A 19,498-nucleotide genomic window follows, 5' to 3' on the forward strand; every position below is an offset into this window, starting at 1 on the left:
TTGGTGATGTAACATGCGGTCCACCATCGAAAGGAAAAGATATAAATGAAGCTGTTAAGATAACTTCGTTACTGCTGTCTAGGGTGGGAAGGAGAGCTGCAGTCTAGGGGTGAGAAGGAGAGCTACAGTCTAGGGATGGGAAGGAGAGCTGCTGTCCAGGGTGGAAAGGAGAGCTGCAGTCTAGGGTGGGAAGGAGAGCTGCAGTCTAGGGTGGGAAGGAGAGCTGCAGTCTAGGGGTGAGAAGGAGAGCTACAGTCTAGGGATGGGAAGGAGAGCTGCTGTCCAGGGTGGAAAGGAGAGCTGCAGTCTAGGGTGGGAAGGAGAGCTGCTGTCTAGGGTGAGAAGGAGAGCTGCTGTCTAGGGTGGGAAGGAGAGCTGCAGTCTAGGGGTGAGAAGGAGAGCTACAGTCTCGGGATGGGAAGGAGAGCTGCTGTCCAGGGTGGGAAGGAGAGCTGCTGTCTAGGGTGGGAAGGAGAGCTGCTGTCTAGGGTGGGAAGGAGAGCTGCAGTCTAGGGTGGGAAGGAGAGCTGCTGCCTAGGGGTGGGAAGGAGAGCTGCTGTCTAGGGTGGGAAGGAGAGCTGCAGTCTAGGGTGGGAAGGAGAGCTGCAGTCCAGGGTGGGAAGGAGAGCTGCTGTCTAGGGTGGGAAGGAGAGCTGCAGTCTAGGGTGAGAAGTGTTGTGTATGTAATAGGTATGTTACTTTAAACCTATGGCCAGGGCAGCACTACTTTGTAGGGCGTAGTGATACCGTAGTACCACTCCTGGCCATAGGGGTATAAATAGTACTGTGGGTACTGATCTCCCATCAGTTCCCGCCTGTTGGCATTAAGTAAAGACCTACGTTGAATCTTCCAAGCTGTCTCTTCATTATTGGATTAAGTATAGACACATACTTTATACTGGCGACGAGTAGGGTTCGAACTCACCAGTACACGGTGCAACAAAGGAACGGCAGCACGGAGAGAGAAGGAGAGAGGCTTCTTACCAGCTAGCCTGCAGAGTCCAGCGTCGACTGAAGGAGGCTGCCCAGCACTCCGGGCTCGGGAGGAGCGGCAGCAACGGAGCGAGAGAGAGAGGTTTCCAGCGGAGGCTGCAGCAGCTGAGAGAAGAGGCTGAACGGGCGCTCCAGCCACGGGGCAAAAGTCCACCCAGGGCCAGGTAAACTGAAATCCTTCCCGGGGAACGGGAGCTGCAAGGGCCAGAACGGGCAGGCAATCTGGGGAACAAACGGAGCCACGAGGACTAGCAAGCCACGAGAGGGGAAGGTCTTTGTTAATAGCGGCGGTGGCAATAACGGGAGCTGCAAGGGCCAAAAATAACAAAGCTGGAGAGAGGTCGTTAGCAGCAGCAGGAGAAAAGGCGGGAAAAACGCCATCTAGTGGACAAAGGGGAAAAGTTTTTTTTTCTCTTCAGCAGTTTAAAATAAAAAAAAAGCAAAAATGCCATCTAGTGGAGAAAGGCAGGAAAAGCTCTTCAGCAGTTTAAAATGTCTAAAGAAGGCTGGTTGTCAAAATTTGTTGAGGACACAGAAGAGTGGGATGCCTATGTCGAAAGGCATGAACTTTATTGCATAGTACACAAGGTGAAAGATGACAAAAAGGCAGCAACCTTATTAAATTTTATGGGGGCAAAAACATACGGTCTGCTGAGGAATCTTCTTACTCCAGAAAAGCCAGCAGACAAAACGTATGCCCAAATTGTTGATACGTTAAGGGAACATTTAAACCCTAAGCCACCATTTATAGCGGAAAGGTACCGCTTCTACAGACGCGACCAAAGGAATGATGAGTCGCAGGCAGCCTATTTGGTTGAGCTCAGAAGGTTGTCCAAACATTGCCAGTTTGGAGCCTTTTTGGCGGACGCGATCAGAGACAGATTTGTCTGTGGCATGTTAAATGAGAGTACACGAAAACGGTTGCTAGCCAAGAAACAGCTCAGCCTAGATCAGGCGATTGAAATAGCATCTCCCCATGAAGCAGCAGCACAGGGTGCTGCTCAAATGCGACAAAACACAACCTGCTATGATGCCCATGAGGTGACATTTCACAAAGGTAAATGCTACTGTTGTGGCAAAACCACCCATGACCAAAGTAATTGTTGGTTTCATGATAAAATATGCCGGCAGTGTGGGAAAAAGGGGCATATAGCGAAAGTTTGTCGGTCGGGTACGAAACCCAATAGTGGGGGCAGTCCGAGCAGTACCAAGGCAAGGACAAAAATACATAAGATGTCTGACAGTAGCTCAGACGAGTCACAGGAAGGCACAAAAGCAGAGCCTAAAGGTCTGGGATGTCTCAAGTTATATGGTGTAGACAAAACGGAGGACCACAGCACAATGTGGGTTAAAATGAAGGTAGCAGGCGTTGAAGTTAATATGGAGCTGGACATGGGTTCAGCCCTATCAGTAATTAATGAACAAGATTATAACAGGCTGTTCAAACGCATTCCCTTAAAGGATACGGAAATTAAATTAAAAACATATACGGGACAAAAAGTTTACCCGAAGGGAAAAATGCAAGTAACAGTTAAATACAACGGCAGAAAAGTGCCAGGACTTTATTTATACGTCCTACCAAACGGTGGACCACCACTTTTGGGTAGGGAATGGATAAGAAAAATCCATTTCGACTGGAAGTCGATACACGAGTTAAAAGTAGAGACCACCAAGGATGATACAATCATTACAAGCAGGCTGTCGAAAATATTGGCAAAAACGCCAGAGGTGTTCCAACAAGGGCTGGGGACCTTAAAGGACATTAGAGCAAAAATAACTATTGCTCAAGACGCAAACCCCAAGTTTTGTAAGGCCAGACCGGTGCCTTACGCCATTCGGCCAGCTGTGGAAGCAGAACTGGATGCCTTAGAGAGTGCAGGTGTCCTTACAAAGATTGAGTGGAGCGAGTGGGCCACGCCCATCGTTCCAGTTATAAAGAAATCTGCAAATAACACACCGGGGGAACCAAAGAAGGTTCGCATTTGCGGGGATTTTAAGATAACTATTAACCCAGTCCCGCACACGGTACAGTATCCGCTGCCGCGGATAGAGGACATATTCGCATCGTTAGCTGGGGGTAGACACTTTACGAAGATTGACCTTTGTCAAGCTTATTTACAGATGGAGGTGGAACAGGACTCGAAAAAGCTCCTAACGATTAACACACACAAGGGATTGTACCAGTACAATCGCCTGGTATTTGGTGTGGCGTCCGCCCCGGCAATATGGCAGAGGACCATGGAACAGGTCCTACAGGGCATTCCAGGAATGCAGTGCTACCTGGATGACATCCTGGTGACAGGACAAATGGATAACGACCACCTCGCTAACCTGGAGCGAGTACTTCTGCGGTTGCAACAATACGGACTCAGGGCGAACAAGCAGAAATGTGAGTTTTTCCAGGAATGTATCTCATACTGTGGTCACATTATAGATAAGGAAGGCCTGCATAAGTCCCCGGAAAAGATCGAGGCAGTAGTGAAGGCCCCGCCCCCTGAGAATGTATCTCAGTTACGATCATTCTTAGGCCTTATAAACTATTACCATAAGTTCCTCCCGAACTTATCGTCCATTTTACATCCACTAAATTCCTTGCTGCAAAAGGGAGTCTCCTGGAATTGGGACGAAGCGTGTGAGGCTGCTTTTAAAAAGGGTAAACAACTCATTACATCAAAGGAAGTGCTCGCACACTTTGACCCAAAAATGCCAATGAGGTTGGCATGTGATGCCTCCCCGTATGGTATAGGGGCAGTGTTGTCGCACAAATTTCCCAACGGGACAGAGAGGCCAATAGCATTTGCCTCAAGGTCGTTAACTACAGCCGAAAGAAACTATGCGCAAATCGACAGGGAGGCCCTCAGTCTGGTGTGGGGTGTAAAAAAATTCCACCACTACCTGCATGGGCAACGTTTCACACTACTGACGGATCATCAACCGTTGGTGTCGATATTTAATCCAACAAAAGGGGTGCCCCTGATGACGACCCAAAGGCTACAGAGATGGTCACTGTTCTTAGGAGCACACCAGTACCTTATTGAATATAAGGGTACCAAACAGCATGGCAATGCGGATGGCCTGTCGCGGCTACCCTTGCCTGCCGAGATCGAAGAGATAGTACAGGACCCCATGGAAATATATCATACGGCTGTTATGGAACACTTGCCCATCACCAGCCAATGTATCGAGCAGGAAACACGGAACGACCCGACATTGGCAAGGGTTTACGAGTTAACCGTGAAAGGCTGGCCAGCGCAGGGTGACGCATCATTGCCGGCGTTTTCGGCAAGGAAGGACCAGTTGTCCATCTGCCGGGGCACATTGATGTGCGGAGCCAGGGTGGTGGTCCCTCAAAAGTTACAACATAAAGTGTTGCAGGACTTACACGAAGGTCATCTGGGGGGTGTCAAAATGAAAAGCCTCGCCAGAGCCTACGTCTGGTGGCCCGGCATTGACAGGGACATTGAGGAAGTAGCAAAAGCGTGCCAAGGGTGCCAGATGGTACAGAACGTACCACCACAAGCCCCGCTACATCCGTGGGAGTGGCCCTCAACGCCGTGGCAAAGGATCCACGTGGACTTCGCTGGCCCCTTCCTGGATGCGATGTTCCTTATTGTAGTGGACGCCCATTCAAAATGGCCGGAGGTCATAAAGATGTCATCAACGACAGCCGAAAAGACAGTCGCAGTCTTAAGGACCATTTTTGCCCGAAACGGGGTGCCCGAGCAAGTCTGTTCGGACAATGGGCCACAATTTGTGGCAGAAGAATTTCAAGCATTCCTAAAAAGGAATGGAGTGCGACATTATACGTCCGCACCATATCATCCGGCTACAAATGGGCTGGCAGAGCGCTTTGTACAGACTTTTAAAAAGGCCATCAAGGCGATGGGGGAGGAAAGGTTGCCACTACAACACAAGGTGGACAACTTCCTATTCGCATACCGTAATGCTGCACATACGGTGACCAACCAGGCCCCCGCCGTCATGTTCTTTAATAGAAGGTTAAGGTCTCGCCTTGAATTGCTCAGACCAAACATTTGGAGAGATGTGGAAAACCGAGTATTTCGTAGGGCTCCTGACAGACAGACATGGAGCTTCGAGGTGGGGCAGCAAGTGTTGGCCCGTGATTATCAGAATGAAAAGTGGCGGTCTGGTACGATAAAGGCCCGCCAGGGACCCTTGATGTACACAGTTGAGACAGGGGAAGGCATAATCAGACGACATGCTGATCAACTTGTGGAGTCCAGAAACCCAACTGATTCACTACCTCAAACGTCTCAGCACATTGTTACAGCGGAATCACGGCCCAGCTCGTTGTTACAGAGGTCTCAGGATTGCGAGGAGTTCAGCACTCCAGTGATCTCCACGGCACAGGATGTGCCATCAGAGTCCAGCGATGAAGGGGTGACGGAAGTACCGCCGCCTACACTGAGACCGACTAGAGAAAGCCGTTATCCTAGTCGAGATAGGAGGCCTCCTCAGAGACTGAATCTATAACATGTTTCTGTTTATATATATATAAGTAGACAACTCTTGATGTAAATATGTTATGTATATTGTGTTACCAAATGTTATTAGCCCTAGTTATGGGGCAGCTATTGACTTAATTGCACGGGTACGTTTTAATTAAAAGGGGAGGAATGTTGTGTATGTAATAGGTATGTTACTTTAAACCTATGGCCAGGGCAGCACTACTTTGTAGGGCGTAGTGATACCATAGTACCACTCCTGGCCATAGGGGTATAAATAGTACTGTGGGTACTGATCTCCCCTCAGTTCCCGCCTGTTGGTATTAAGTAAAGACCTACGTTGAATCTTCCAAGCTGTCTCTTCATTATTGGATTAAGTATAGACACATACTTTATAAGAAGGAGAGCTGCTGTCTAGGGTGGGAAGGAGAGCTGCTGTCTAGGGTGGGAAGGAGAGCTGCAGTCTAGGGTGGGAAGGAGAGCTGCAGTCTAGGGTGAGAAGGAGAGCTGCAGTCTAGGGTGAGAAGGAGAGCTGCTGTCTAGGGTGGGAAGCAGAGCTGCAGTCTAGGGTGGGAAGGAGAGCTGCAGTCTAGGGTGAGAAGGAGAGCTGCAGTCTAGGGTGGGAAGGAGAGCTGCTGTCTAGGGTGGGAAGGAGAGCTGCAGTCTAGGGTGGGAAGGAGAGCTGCAGTCTAGGGTGGGAAGGAGAGCTGCTGTCTAGGGTGAGAAGGAGAGCTGCTGTCTAGGGTGGGAAGCAGAGCTGCAGTCTAGGGTGGGAAGGAGAGCTGCAGTCTAGGGTGGGAAGGAGAGCTGCTGTCTAGGGTGAGAAGGAGAGCTGCAGTCTAGGGTGGGAAGGAGAGCTGCAGTCTAGGGTGGGAAGGAGAGCTGCAGTCTAGGGTGAGAAGGAGAGCTGCAGTCTAGGGTGGGAAGCAGAGCTGCTGTCTAGGGTGGGAAGCAGAGCTGCAGTCTAGGGTGGGAAGGAGAGCTGCTGTCTAGGGTGGGAAGGAGAGCTGCAGTCTAGGGTGGGAAGGAGAGCTGCAGTCTAGGGTGGGAAGGAGAGCTGCTGTCTAGGGTGAGAAGGAGAGCTGCAGTCTAGGGTGGGAAGGAGAGCTGCTGTCTAGGGTGGGAAGGAGAGCTGCAGTCTAGGGTGGGAAGGAGAGCTGCAGTCTAGGGTGAGAAGGAGAGCTGCTGTCTAGGGTGGGAAGCAGAGCTGCAGTCTAGGGTGAGAAGGAGAGCTGCAGTCTAGGGTGAGAAGGAGAGCTGCAGTCTAGGGTGAGAAGGAGAGCTGCAGTCTAGGGTGGGAAGCAGAGCTGCAGTCTAGGGTGGGAAGGAGAGCTGCAGTCTAGGGTGGGAAGGAGAGCTGCAGTCTAGGGTGGGACGGAGAGCTGCTGTCTAGGGTGAGAAGGAGAGCTGCAGTCTAGGGTGAGAAGGAGAGCTGCAGTCTAGGGTGGGAAGCAGAGCTGCAGTCTAGGGTGGGAAGGAGAGCTGCTGTCTAGGGTGGGAAGGAGAGCTGCTGTCTAGGGTGGGAAGCAGAGCTGCAGTCGAGGGTGGGAAGGAGAGCTGCTGTCTAGGGTGGGAAGCAGAGCTGCAGCCTAGGGTGGGAAGGAGAGCTGCTGTCTAGGGTGGGAAGGAGAGCTGCTGTCTAGGGTGGGAAGCAGAGCTGCAGTCGAGGGTGGGAAGGAGAGCTGCAGTCTAGGGTGGGAAGGAGAGCTGCTGTCTAGGGGTGGGAGAGAGAGCTGCAGTCTAGGGTGGGAAGGAGAGCTGCTGTCTAGGGTGGGAAGCAGAGCTGCAGTCTAGGGTGGGAAGCAGAGCTGCAGTCTAGGGTGGGAAGGAGAGCTGCTGTCTAGGGGTGGGAGAGAGAGCTGCAATCAACAGGAGCTGGCCACTTCGGGGTGATTGAATGACCAGTTACTTAGAACATATTTGGGCATTGTATTGCTGGAGCATCTTTATTGCTAAGAGTAGAGTAATAAGGGCATCGTATTGCCATTTAAATCTATAAGCGTTTTTCCCCCTTTTCTCTCTTCTTTTCCTTTAATAAACAATCTTATTTAACTTAAGAGCTTTTGGGTGATTCATTAATTATTTCCCTTATAATTCACGGGTCAAAACGAACTACAAGCCTGAGAATAGGACAGCGAGGCTTACATTACTCACTGACTTCTGCAGGGAATGATACAAGCCGGAACTACAGGTCCAAACAAACCTTCTACAGCAATAAACTTCCGAGTGTCAGCTGACTGTGATATTTCCATTGTTCACGCTTCCTTCACAAAGTAAACCGGTTCCGATCTTCTACCCGACCACATTCACCCTGGATAGATCAGCCAGTTAGTCACAGTCAGTGCCGCTCCCTTTCCTTCACTGAAACTGGTTGTTCAGCCTCCTGTCTAAAATTGACCCGGTTTACAAACCTATTGTGATGTCTGATCTCACTGTGATGCGCAGTGTGAGGGTAAGGCTTGCCCCGTGACCTCACGGTTTGACCCATCCAGTTAAAGTGGCCTCACCTTGCTATTATGTCCGTGTATAATTGAGACACGGACTGCAGGAGTTGGTTATAACAGGTTTTTACTGAATGGAGGCAACCTGGAACTACTATGCAAATGTTACTACACAGGCTTATATACAGGGGTGGTCACTACTGGTACTGCAGTATACAGGGGCTGCAGAATATAGTTGCTTCTGCAAAGTACATACACTACAATTCCTCCCCTTTTAGCTAAACAGTACATAACATTCGATTAACAATGAAATAACATATTTACAATTACAGTTGCTAGATACATTAGTTGAAGTTAAGCAATTATAAGTTCAGTCTTTGAGGAGGCTTCCTGATTCTGTCTGGATAACGCCTCTTTGGGGTATCAGGTTCTTCTGGCAACGTTGAGTCGGGATCAATGTTGTTGTTTGGTTCGTCTGCTTCCAATATCACCGATTCTGAGGTAGATGCAATTGGTACTTCGGTTTCATCGCCAGGTGTATCAGATCGTGGTGTGGAGTTGACGTTTCCCAGTGACTCTAGAATCTGGTCAGCATGGCGTCTTACAATACTCTCTCCAACGTCCACAGTATACATTAGAGGTCCTTGCTGTGTACAGATCGTTCCTGGCTGCCATTTCTCTGTGCGGTAATCCCGGGCCAAAACTGGTTGACCTATCTTAAAACTCCTGGTCGGCCTTTCATTCATATTCTGAAACTGCCTGTTCTCCACATCTGTTCTGATGTTTGGCTTAACCAAATCCAAGCGGCATCGTAGTCTTCGATTGAAGAACATCATGGCTGGAGTTTGGTTGGTAACCGCATGTGTTGCATTCCGGTAGGCAAACAAGAAGTTATCCACCTTGTGTTGTAGGGGTATGTCTTCATTACACATTGCCTTGATAGCCTTCTTGAATGTTTGAACGAACCTCTCAGCCAATCCATTAGTGGCTGGATGATATGGGGCGGATGTGTAATGCTTAACACCATTGTTCTTTAAGAACCTCCGGAACTCTTCAGACACAAACTGTGGTCCATTGTCGGAGCAAATCTGTTCAGGCAGCCCATTCCTGGCGAATATGGTTCGTAAGACTGTGATAGTTTTTTCTGTGGTGGTTGAGGACATTTTTATTACCTCTGGCCACTTTGGATGTGCATCCACCGCAATTAAAAACATCGAGTCCATAAATGGACCAGCAAAATCAATGTGCACCCTTTGCCATGGAGATGAGGGCCACTCCCATGGATGTAGAGGGGCTTGTGGTGGGGCGTTTTGGACCTTCTGGCATCCTGTACAGCTCTTGGTCATCTCTTCGATTTCTCTATCGATTCCCGGCCACCACACAAATGCTCTGGCTAAGTTCTTCATTTTTACCCCTCCCAGATGACCCTCATGAAGCTCATTGAGCACTCTATCCTTCAATTTGGGTGGAATTACTACTCTGGATCCACACATCAAGGTTCCTCTGCACACTGACAGCTGTTCTCTTCTCAGCGAGAATGCTGGCAGCAGTGGTTCGCCATGTGCTGGCCATCCCTTCACCGTTAAATCATAGACCCTGGAGAGTGTCGGGTCATTTCGTGTTTCCTTTTCTATGTTTGCATTCGTCACAGGGAGACATTCGACAATGGTCGAGTGGAATATCTCCACTGGATCCACTGCAAGTTCTTCTTCCACCGTCGGCAACGGTAGGCGCGACAATCCATCAGCATTCCCATGCTGTTTAGTTCCTTTGTACTCGATGTCATATTGGTGTGCCCCTAGGAAAAGGGACCACCTCTGTAGCCGTTGTGCTGTCATTATTGGTACGCCCTCCTGAGGGTTGAAAATGGAGACAAGAGGTTGATGATCAGTAAGTAGAGTAAATTTCTGACCGTGCAGGTAGTGATTGAACTTCTTCACCCCCCACACCAGGCTGAGGGCTTCTCTGTCAATCTGGGCGTAGTTACGCTCGGCTGAAGTTAACGAGCATGACGCAAAAGCTATCGGCCTCTCCGAACCATCAAGGAATTTATGTGACAGTACCGCCCCAATGCCGTAGGGAGACGCATCACACGCCAGTCTTATCGGTAGTGATGGGTTGTAGTGAGCCAATACTTCTCTTGAAGTGATTAGGTCATTACTCTTCTGAAAGGCCCGCTTACATTCATCGCTCCATTTCCATGCTACTCCTGTTTGTAGCAGGGCGTTCAGTGGGTGCAGAATTGTGGACAAATTCGGCAAAAACTTATGGTAGTAATTCACCAATCCGAGGAATGACCTCAGTTGCGACACATTTTCAGGCGCTGGAGCCTTAACTACTGCTTCAATTTTGTCAGGGGACTTATGTAACCCCTCTTCATCAATCACGTGGCCACAATACGGTATCTGTTTCTTAAAAGACTCGCACTTGGGGTGATTGGCCCGTAGCCCATGTTCACGTAGTCTAGTGAGCACCTGCTCTAGGTTGGCAAGGTGTTCACTGTCATCTTCACCTGTCACTAGGATGTCGTCCAAGTAACACTGAGTCCCCGGAATTCCTTGCAGGACTTGTTCCATCGCTCTTTGCCATATCGCCGGAGCTGATGCTACTCCGAATACCAGTCGATTATACTGGTAAAGACCTTTGTGAGTGTTTATCGTGAGATACTTCCTAGAGGATTCTTCAACCTCCATCTGCAAATACGCTTGTGCTAGGTCAATTTTTGTAAAATGCTTCCCTCCAGATAGTGAGGCGAAGATATCTTCTATCCTTGGAAGAGGATATTGTACTGTGTGAAGGACTGGGTTCACCGTCACCTTGAAGTCCCCACAGATGCGAACCTTCCTTGGCTCTTCAGACTTATTGTTTAACGTTTTCTTCATGACAGGAACGATGGGTGTCGCCCACTCCCTCCAGTCTACCTTAGATAACACGCCTGCATTCTCCAGATTCTCCAGCTCTGCCTCGACGGCTGGGCGAATTGCATTTGGTACCGGTCTTGCTTTGAAAAACTTGGGAATTGCATTCTCTTCTATTTTTATCGAGGCTGTCACGCCTTTAAGAGTTCCCAGTTCTTGTTGAAATACCTCTTTGGCATTAGCTAAGATTGTTGACAATCGACCAGGAGTGACGTCGTCATCCTTTTTACCAGCCACCGTCAGTGCCTGAATGGCGTGCCAGTCTAAACTTATCTTTCTGATCCATTCACATCCCAATAACGGTGGTCCACCATCTTGCAGTATGTACAGATACAATTTCTGTCTTTCCTTGCCATTGTATTCGACAGGCACCCTTATTTTTCCTCTGGGGTATACCTTTTGCCCCGTATACGTCTTCAAGACAATGGATGTCTCTTTCAAGGGTATGTGTGAGAATAGCCGCTTGTAGTCTCGTTGATTCATGACGGTTAGAGCTGATCCTGTATCCAATTCCATTTTGACTTGGGACCCTGCTATCGTGAGGGTGACCCAAATGGTTCGGTGATCCTCTTTTGCGGTTACATTGTGAAGTTTGAGACAGCTTAGTCTCTTGTTCCCGGATTCACTATCGCTCATCTGGTCTTCGGAACTACTGTCCGTCATCTTTTGTACTTTCCTGTACGGTTCCTTAGTAGCCTTTTTGTTGTCATCGGTCTTCTTCCCAGACCTGCAAACTCGTGCAATGTGTCCCATCTTTCCGCATTGCCTGCATATTTTGTCCTTGGACCAGCAGTCCTTCTGGTCATGGGTTGTTCTGCCGCAGCGATAACATTTTGCAAATCCCCGTGTCATTTCGTGTGTGCCGTATTCCTGTGGCTTTTGCTGTATTTCCGCAGCTCCCCTTGCTGCTGCTTCGTACGATACTGCCACGCTGAAAGCCTTATCTAGCGTCAGCTCTTTCTCTGAGAGTAACCTCTTCTGGGTTCCTTCACTCAGGAGTCCACAGACAAATTTGTCCCGTAAGGTATCTGCCAGTCCTGCTCCGAACTGGCAGTGCTTTGATAGCTTGCATAGTTCCGTAAGGTAATCAGCATTGCTCTCATCTTTATGCTGATTTCTACTGTGGAATTTAAATCTTTCTGCTATCAGCAGCGATGTAGGATTTAGGTGTTCCTGTAGGATAGCAACAATTTCGTTAAAACTCTTCGCCTTCGGTTTGGCTGGAGTAATCAGGTTCCGCAATAGGCCGTACGTTCTTGCGCCCATTAAGTTTAGCAGTACCGATGCCATTTTCACATCGGCTACTTCGTTTGCCTCGCAATATACCTTGACTCTTTCCACATACGTGGTCCAGTCTTCTATTGCATTATCGAAGGCAGTGATATTGCCAGTCTTCAGCATCTTGGAAATCTAAAATGGCGCCTCCCGCGCTTCGCCTTCTTCCCCAATTTAACAAAATGGCACCTCCCGCGCTTTGCCTTCTTCCCCGCTGGATTAAGATGGCGCCTCCCGCGCTTTCTGTCTTCTCCGCTGCTGCTAGCGCTGTTGCTGGCATTTTATGCCTTGATGGCGACGCCCTATGGTCTTCGCGCACTTCCCCCCCGTGCTGCTGCTAACGCCGCTCTCCACGGTTCCCGTGGCAAACTGCAGCTCCTCGCGGCTTTCTGCGCGTTTAATTTTTATTATTTCCCCATCGTCGGACCAACCCTGCGGGACTCTTGCCTCCCTCTTCTCGGGTCTGTACGCTGCCCGGCTTCGTAGCACCGGCCGCGCCCTGTGTGCTCCACCCTCTCTCCTCTTCCCGACAACGCTGCTCGGCCCCGTTGCAAAGCCATCCGCTCGAGCTCTAGACCGCCGCAGCCCAGGAAGGATCAGTGTACTACCTGCCACCAGCCCGATTAGCTGAAGCACCATCAACAGGATAACCAAGCCCCGCTCTCGACAGCCTCTCCTGCAAATCTTCAACTCCGCTGACTCAGAGGCGGATGTCCACGGTCGACGCCCGTTTCTTCTGTTTCTTTCTTCCTTCTGGCCTCGACCTCTGATAACTTCGCTTCAGGGATGGATCCCCATGAGGTGGTGCAGACTGTAGGTAAGTTCGTATCTGCTCGTCGCCAGTATTATGTCTGTGTATAATTGAGACACGGACTGCAGGAGTTGGTTATAACAGGTCTTTACTGAATGGAGGCAACCTGGAACTACTATGCAAATGTTACTACACAGGCTTATATACAGGGGTGGTCACTACTGGTACTGCAGTATACAGGGGCTGCAGAATATAGTTCCTTCTGCAAAGTACATACACTACACTTGCTGAAGTGGTTGGTGAAGCCCTGGGCTTCACGTAGGTTACAATGACTTGATGCGCTAGAATGCAATAACAGGTTTCCACGTGGTTATGACCCAGAGAACAGGGTGCGCGGGCGATGGGCAGTGATGGGATTGTTTGTCTCCTGCCAATGATGTTAAGTAGTTGTAAACATTTACAGCAACAGGTGGAGGCCATTCAGCCCATCGAGTCTGTTCCTCCATTTAATTACATGATGGCTGATCTGTAACTCAGCTCCCTTCACCCACCTTTGATCCAGGTCCCTTGATACAACTTTAGAAGTTCGGACTTTTTGGTGAGAGAGTTCCAGATTTCCACTGCCCTTTGTGTGAAGAAGTGATTCCTGACATCACCCCTGAACGGCCTGGCTCTAATTTTAAGATTATGCCCCTTGTTCTGGATTCCCCTACCAGAGGAAATTGTTTCTCTTTATCTACCCTAGCACATCTTTTGATCATCTTAAACCCCATCATTAGTTCACCCCTTAATCTTCTACATTCAAGGAATCACAAGCCTAGTCTGTGTAATCTGTCCTCATAATTTAACCCTTTTAACCCCAGTATTAATCTGGTGCTGCATCCCCTCCAAGGCTAATATATCCTTCCTGAGGTGCGGGGCCCAGAACTGAACGCAGTGTCCAGATGGGGTCAAACCAGAGCTTTATATCGCTGTGACATCACTTCCACCCTTTGTATTCCAGCCCCCTCGAGATAAAGGCCAACATTCCATTAGCCTGTTTAGTTATTTGTTTTTGAACCTGTCCACTAGCTTTTAGTAATTTCTGTACATGGACCCCTAAATCTCTCGGCTCCTCCACAGCTCCTAGCTTCTAACCATTAAGAAAATACTCTGACCTCACACTTTCCCAAATTGGCAGAGGGATGGGCACCAGGATGAACCATTTGAGAGGAGAAACAAGGTGCACAGAGGACTGGGAGAGACATATAGCAATAGAGTACAGAATAGTTCAGAAATAGGAGGGATCAAACAGGGGGAAATGTGATGGGATTGGAGAGCAAGTGTGTAAATGCACAAAGTGTGGTAAATAAGGTTGGTGAGCTGCAAGCACAAGTCACCACAATGGACTATGAAATATTGGCAATAACAGAGATCTGCCTCAAAGAAGGGGAGGATTGAGAACTTAATATTTCTGGCTACAAGGTATTCAGGAAAGATAGGGAAGGAAAAAAAGTTGGGGTGGCAGTACTGATCAAAGAAACTATTATAGCACTGGAAAGTAATAATGTAGTTGAAGGGCCAAAGGCAGAATCCATTTGGTTAGAATTAAGCAACACTAGAGGAGCTATTACACTGCTGGGTGTACACTACAGGCCACCAAATAGTGGGAAGGAGATAGAGGAGCTATTACACTGCTGGGCGTACACTACAGGCCACCAAATAGTGGGAAGGAGATAGAGGAGCTATTACACTGCTGGGCGTACACTACAGGCCACCAAATAGTGGGAAGGAGATAGAGGAGCAAATTTGCAGGCAAATTACAGAAAGATGCAAGAACTACCGAGTAGTGATAATGGGGGGCTTCAATTGTCCGAATATAGTCTGGGATAGTAACAGTGTCAAGGGCAAAGAGGGGGAGGAATTCCTGAAACGTGTACAAGAGAACTTTCTTGATCAGTTTGTTTCCAGCCCAACGAGGAAGGAAGCAGTGCTGGATCTAATTCTGGGAGATCAAGTGGAGCACGTGTCAGTGGGAGAGCATTCTGGAAATAGTGATCATAATATCAGCAGGTTTAGAATAGTGATGGAAAAAGGACAAGGAACAATCAAGCATAAAAATACTTAACTGGAGGAGGGCAAAGTTCAGAGAGTTGAAAAGAGATAATATAAACAGAAAATGTTGGAAATGCTCTACAGGCCAGGCTGATATATACATTTTCTGTTTATATTTCTGATTTCCAGCATTCGCAGTATTTTGCATTTGTATTAGTTGAATAATCCCAATCAAAAACTGGAAGGCAAAACTGTAATTAAACAATGGGAGGCCTTCAGTTATGTGGAGAGACTGGAGAAGCTGGGATTACTCTCCTCAGAGCAGGGAAGGTTAAGAGGAGATTTAATAGAGGTGTTCAAAATCATGAACGGTTTTGATAGAGTAAATAAGGAGAAACTGTTTCCAGTGGCAGAAGGTTCGGTAACCAGAGGACACCGATTTAAGGTAGTTGGCAAAAGAACAAGAGGGGACATGAAGAAACATTTTCTTACACAGCAATCATTGTGATCTGGAATGCATTGTCTGAAGGGGTGGTGGAAGCAGATTCAACAGTAACTTTCACAAGGGAATTGGATAAATACATGAAAGGAAAATTTTGTGGTGATATGGGGAAAGAGCAGGGGAGTGGGACTAATTGGATAGATTTACCAAAGAGCTGGCACAGGCACGATGGGCCGAATGGCCTCCTTCTGTGCTGTGTGATTCTATGATTCTATCGCAGGCACTCTTGGTCAGACCCCCACTGGAGCACTGGTTCAGTTCTGGGCCCCGCACCTCAGGAAGGATATATTGGCCTCGGAGGGAGTGCAGCGCAGATTCACCAGAATGATACCGGGGCCTAGAGAGTTAAATTATGAGGACAGGTTACATCTGATGGAAGAATCAAGAACAAGGGGACATGATCTTAAAATTAGAGAAAGGCCATTCAGGAGTGAAATCAGGAAGAACTTTTTCACACATAGGGTAGTGGAAATCTGGAATCCTCTGCTCCAAAGGCTGGGGGTCACTTGGAGCTTTCGAGACTGCGAGCGATTGATTTTTGTTGGGTAAGGGTATCAAGGCATCTGGAGCAAAGGCGGGTAAATGGGTTTGAGGTCAGCGATGATCTAATTGAATGACGGAGCAGGCCTGAGGGGCTGAATGGCCTCGGCCTGTTCCTATGAGTCAAACAGAGGGACCCACAGAATGGATTGCCCTCGAACAATGACTAAAAATGACTTATGGTGATATTAGCAGACAAACGTCTTTAAGTGACACTCCCCAAACCAATTTGAGTTGAACGGGATTAAGACCTGTGCTAAAACTGCAGACAAAATGTCCCGTGAACAGTATCACCAACAGTAATATCAGACGGTGCGTGCTTATAGTTACTCTGCTGGTACCCATTTTAAGGTGGTGCGAGGGACAGCAGTTATACTGCTCTACCTTTATTGCTCAGTCAGTGGAAAGTAGAGCGATGCTCGCTGATCTCCCGTTGGTGCAAGTTTTCAAACGCGTGGAATTTATCGTTGCCAGCTTTTAAACTTTAATGTTTGTGTTTATCAACGTAACAGCGGTGACTGCACAGCCACGTGTTTTGAGGAGTTTCTGAGAGATTTGATAAAAGCATTGCAAACACAAATCTGTCTTATATTAACCTTTTTAAGTTAAAGAAAGACTTGCATTTACATAATGCCTTTCACGACCTCAGGATGTCCCAAAGTGCATCACAGCCAATTGAGTACTTTTAAAGTGTCATCATTGTTGTAGGCAATGGGGCAGCCAACTTGTGCACAGCAAGATCCCACAAACAGCCAGGTGATAATGACCAGATAATCTGTTTAATGTTATTGATTGAGGGATAAATATTGACCAGGACAATAGGGAGAACTCCCCTGAACTTCTTTGAAATAGTGCCATGGGATCTTTTGCATCCACCTGAGAGAGCAGACGGGGCCTCGGTTTAATGTCTCATCCATAAGACGGCACCTCCGACAGTGTCAGCCTAGATTTATGTGTTCAAGTCTCTGGAGGGGGACTTGAACCCACAACCCGCTGACTCCGAGACGTGCGTGTTACCCACAGAGCACAACTGACACCTATATATATCTATATAACTGCACTGCACTGGCACAGGACGTGTAATTTAACAGGTTAGGATGGGAATATAAAAGACAAAATCATTCCTCATTTTCCTGCAATGATAGAACATTAAATTGAGATACATATTTATAATTTCAATTAGCAATGTTAACATATCCAGTAAAACTGCTACTTTAGTCTCACTGAACTCTCTGCTACTTACGGAATGCTGCCGAATAAAGCCGTTGCACAGCTGTTTATCCTGGGATGCACCTGGATTCTCAGCTTGTTCCACTTTTAGGATTCAGCCGCATCACCGCCTATTTATTCACCATCGTCAACAGGTTCTTCATCATCCTCGGTGTGTTAAATCAGCAGGTAGGAAGTGTTGTGTATGTACCTTTAAGAGAAGAACTGATTCTATACTGCAGTACTGGCAGTGACCACCCCTGTATATAAAGCCATAGCAGGCTTCTGTATGTCAGTCTTAAGTTACCCGCTGTTCAGTAAATACCTGTTATTATTGTTCTCCTGCAGTCCGTGTATTATTTATATTCGGACCTACATTGGCGACGAACAGGTTCGAACTCACCTGCAGCACTGCATCACCTCACGGGGATCTTTCCCTGAGAAGAAGCTTTTGGAGGTCGAAGTCAGAACAACAGGCGTCGACCACGGGCAACCGCCCAAGGATCCATCGGAGTTCGGAGAGTTGCAGGAGAGGCTGTGGAGAGCTGGGCTTGGCTCCCCAGTCAAGGTGTTCCAGCAAATCGTGCTGGTAGCAGGTAGTGCGCTGACCCTCCCGGACTGCGGCGGGCTCGAGCTCGATCGAGCGGCTCTGCAAAGGGGCCGTGCAGCGTCGTCAGGAGGAAAAGAGAGAGAGAGAGGGTGGAGCGCACAGGGCGTGGTCGGTGCTCAAGAACCGGGCAGCGTAGCAAAAATAAAACAAGAGGAAGGACAAGTGAGATGCGCCGAAGCCGCGGGTCGCTGCCATTACCCTGCAGAACGCTAGGAGCAGCGTGGCAGCAAGGGGAAGAAGGAAAAGCGCGGGAGGCGCCATTTTATTCCATTGGGGAAGAAGGAAAAGCGTGGGAGGCGCCATTTTAATCCATTGGTGAAGAAGAAAAAGCACGGGAGGCGCCATTTTAAATCACCCAAGATGCCGAAAGGTGGCAGTATCACTGCTTTCGACAACGAGGTAGAAGACTGGACCACGTATGTGGAAAGAATTGAAGTGTACTGCAAGGCAAATGAGGTGGCCGATGGAAAGAAGGCGTCGGTATTATTAAATTTGATGGGCGTGAGAACGTACGGCCTATTGCAGAATTTAATTACCCCAGCTAAACCAATGGAGAAAAGTTTTGAAGAGATTGTTAATACCTTACAGGAACACCTAAACCCTACACCGCTGCTGATAGCAGAAAGATTCAAGTTCCATAAAAGAAACCAGCACAAAGATGAGAGCAATGCTGATTATCTTACGGAACTACGCAAGTTATCGAAGCACTGCCAGTTCAGAGCAGGACTGGCAGACACCTTTCGGGATAAGTTTGTCTGCGGGCTCCAGAGTGAAGGAACCCAGAAATGACTACTGGCGGAAAAGGACCTGACGCTAGAACAGGCTTTCAGCATGGCAGTATCCTACGAAGCAGCAGCACGGGGAGCTGCGGAAATACAACAGAAACCACAAGAATACAGCGCTAACGAAATGGCGTATGGAGCAGAAAAGTGCTATCGCTGCGGCAGAACAACCCATGATCAGAATGACTGTTGGGTTAAGGACAAAGTATGCAGGCAATGTGGGAAAATGGGACATATAGCAAGAGTCTGCAGGTCGGGAAAGAAAACCAACACTACAAGAACTACTAAGGAAAAGTACAAGAAAGTAAAGAAATTGACAGACAGTAGTTCGGAAGATCAGGAGAGTGATAAGGACTCCGGGAGCAGGAGACTAAATTGCCTAAAGTTACACAACATGATCGCAAAGGAGGATCACCGAACCATTTGGGTCACCCTCATGATAGCAGGGTCCCCAGTAAAGATGGAATTGGACACAGGATCAGCCCTAACTGTCATGAATCGACGAGACTATGAGCGGCTATTCCCACACATACCCTTGAAGGACACGTCCATTGTATTGAAGACATACACGGGGCAAAAAGTCTACCCCAGAGGAAAAATAAGGGTGCCAGTTAAATACAACGGCAAGGAAACACAGAAACTGTATCTATATATACTACCAGATGGAGGACCACCATTATTGGGATGTGAATGGATCCGAAAAATACAATTGGTTTGGCATTCCATTCAGGCGCTAACTGTGACTGATAAAAAGGATGATGACGTCACACCTGGATGACTGTCAAAGATTCTAACTGACGTGAAAGAGGTGTTCCAACAAGGACTTAGGACTCTAAAAGGAGTAACGGCAATGATAAAAATCGAAGATAACGCAAACCCAAAATTTTTTAAGGCCAGACCGGTACCTTACGCGATCCGCCCAACCATTGAAGCAGAGCTGGAGAGTCTGGAGCGTTCGGGTGTGCTGTCAAAGGTGG

The sequence above is a fragment of the Somniosus microcephalus genome, chromosome 26, assembly GCF_052327205.1.
Source record: "Somniosus microcephalus isolate GS21.2 chromosome 26, FLI_Smic_1.0, whole genome shotgun sequence".
Classification (NCBI taxonomy): domain Eukaryota; kingdom Metazoa; phylum Chordata; class Chondrichthyes; order Squaliformes; family Somniosidae; genus Somniosus; species Somniosus microcephalus.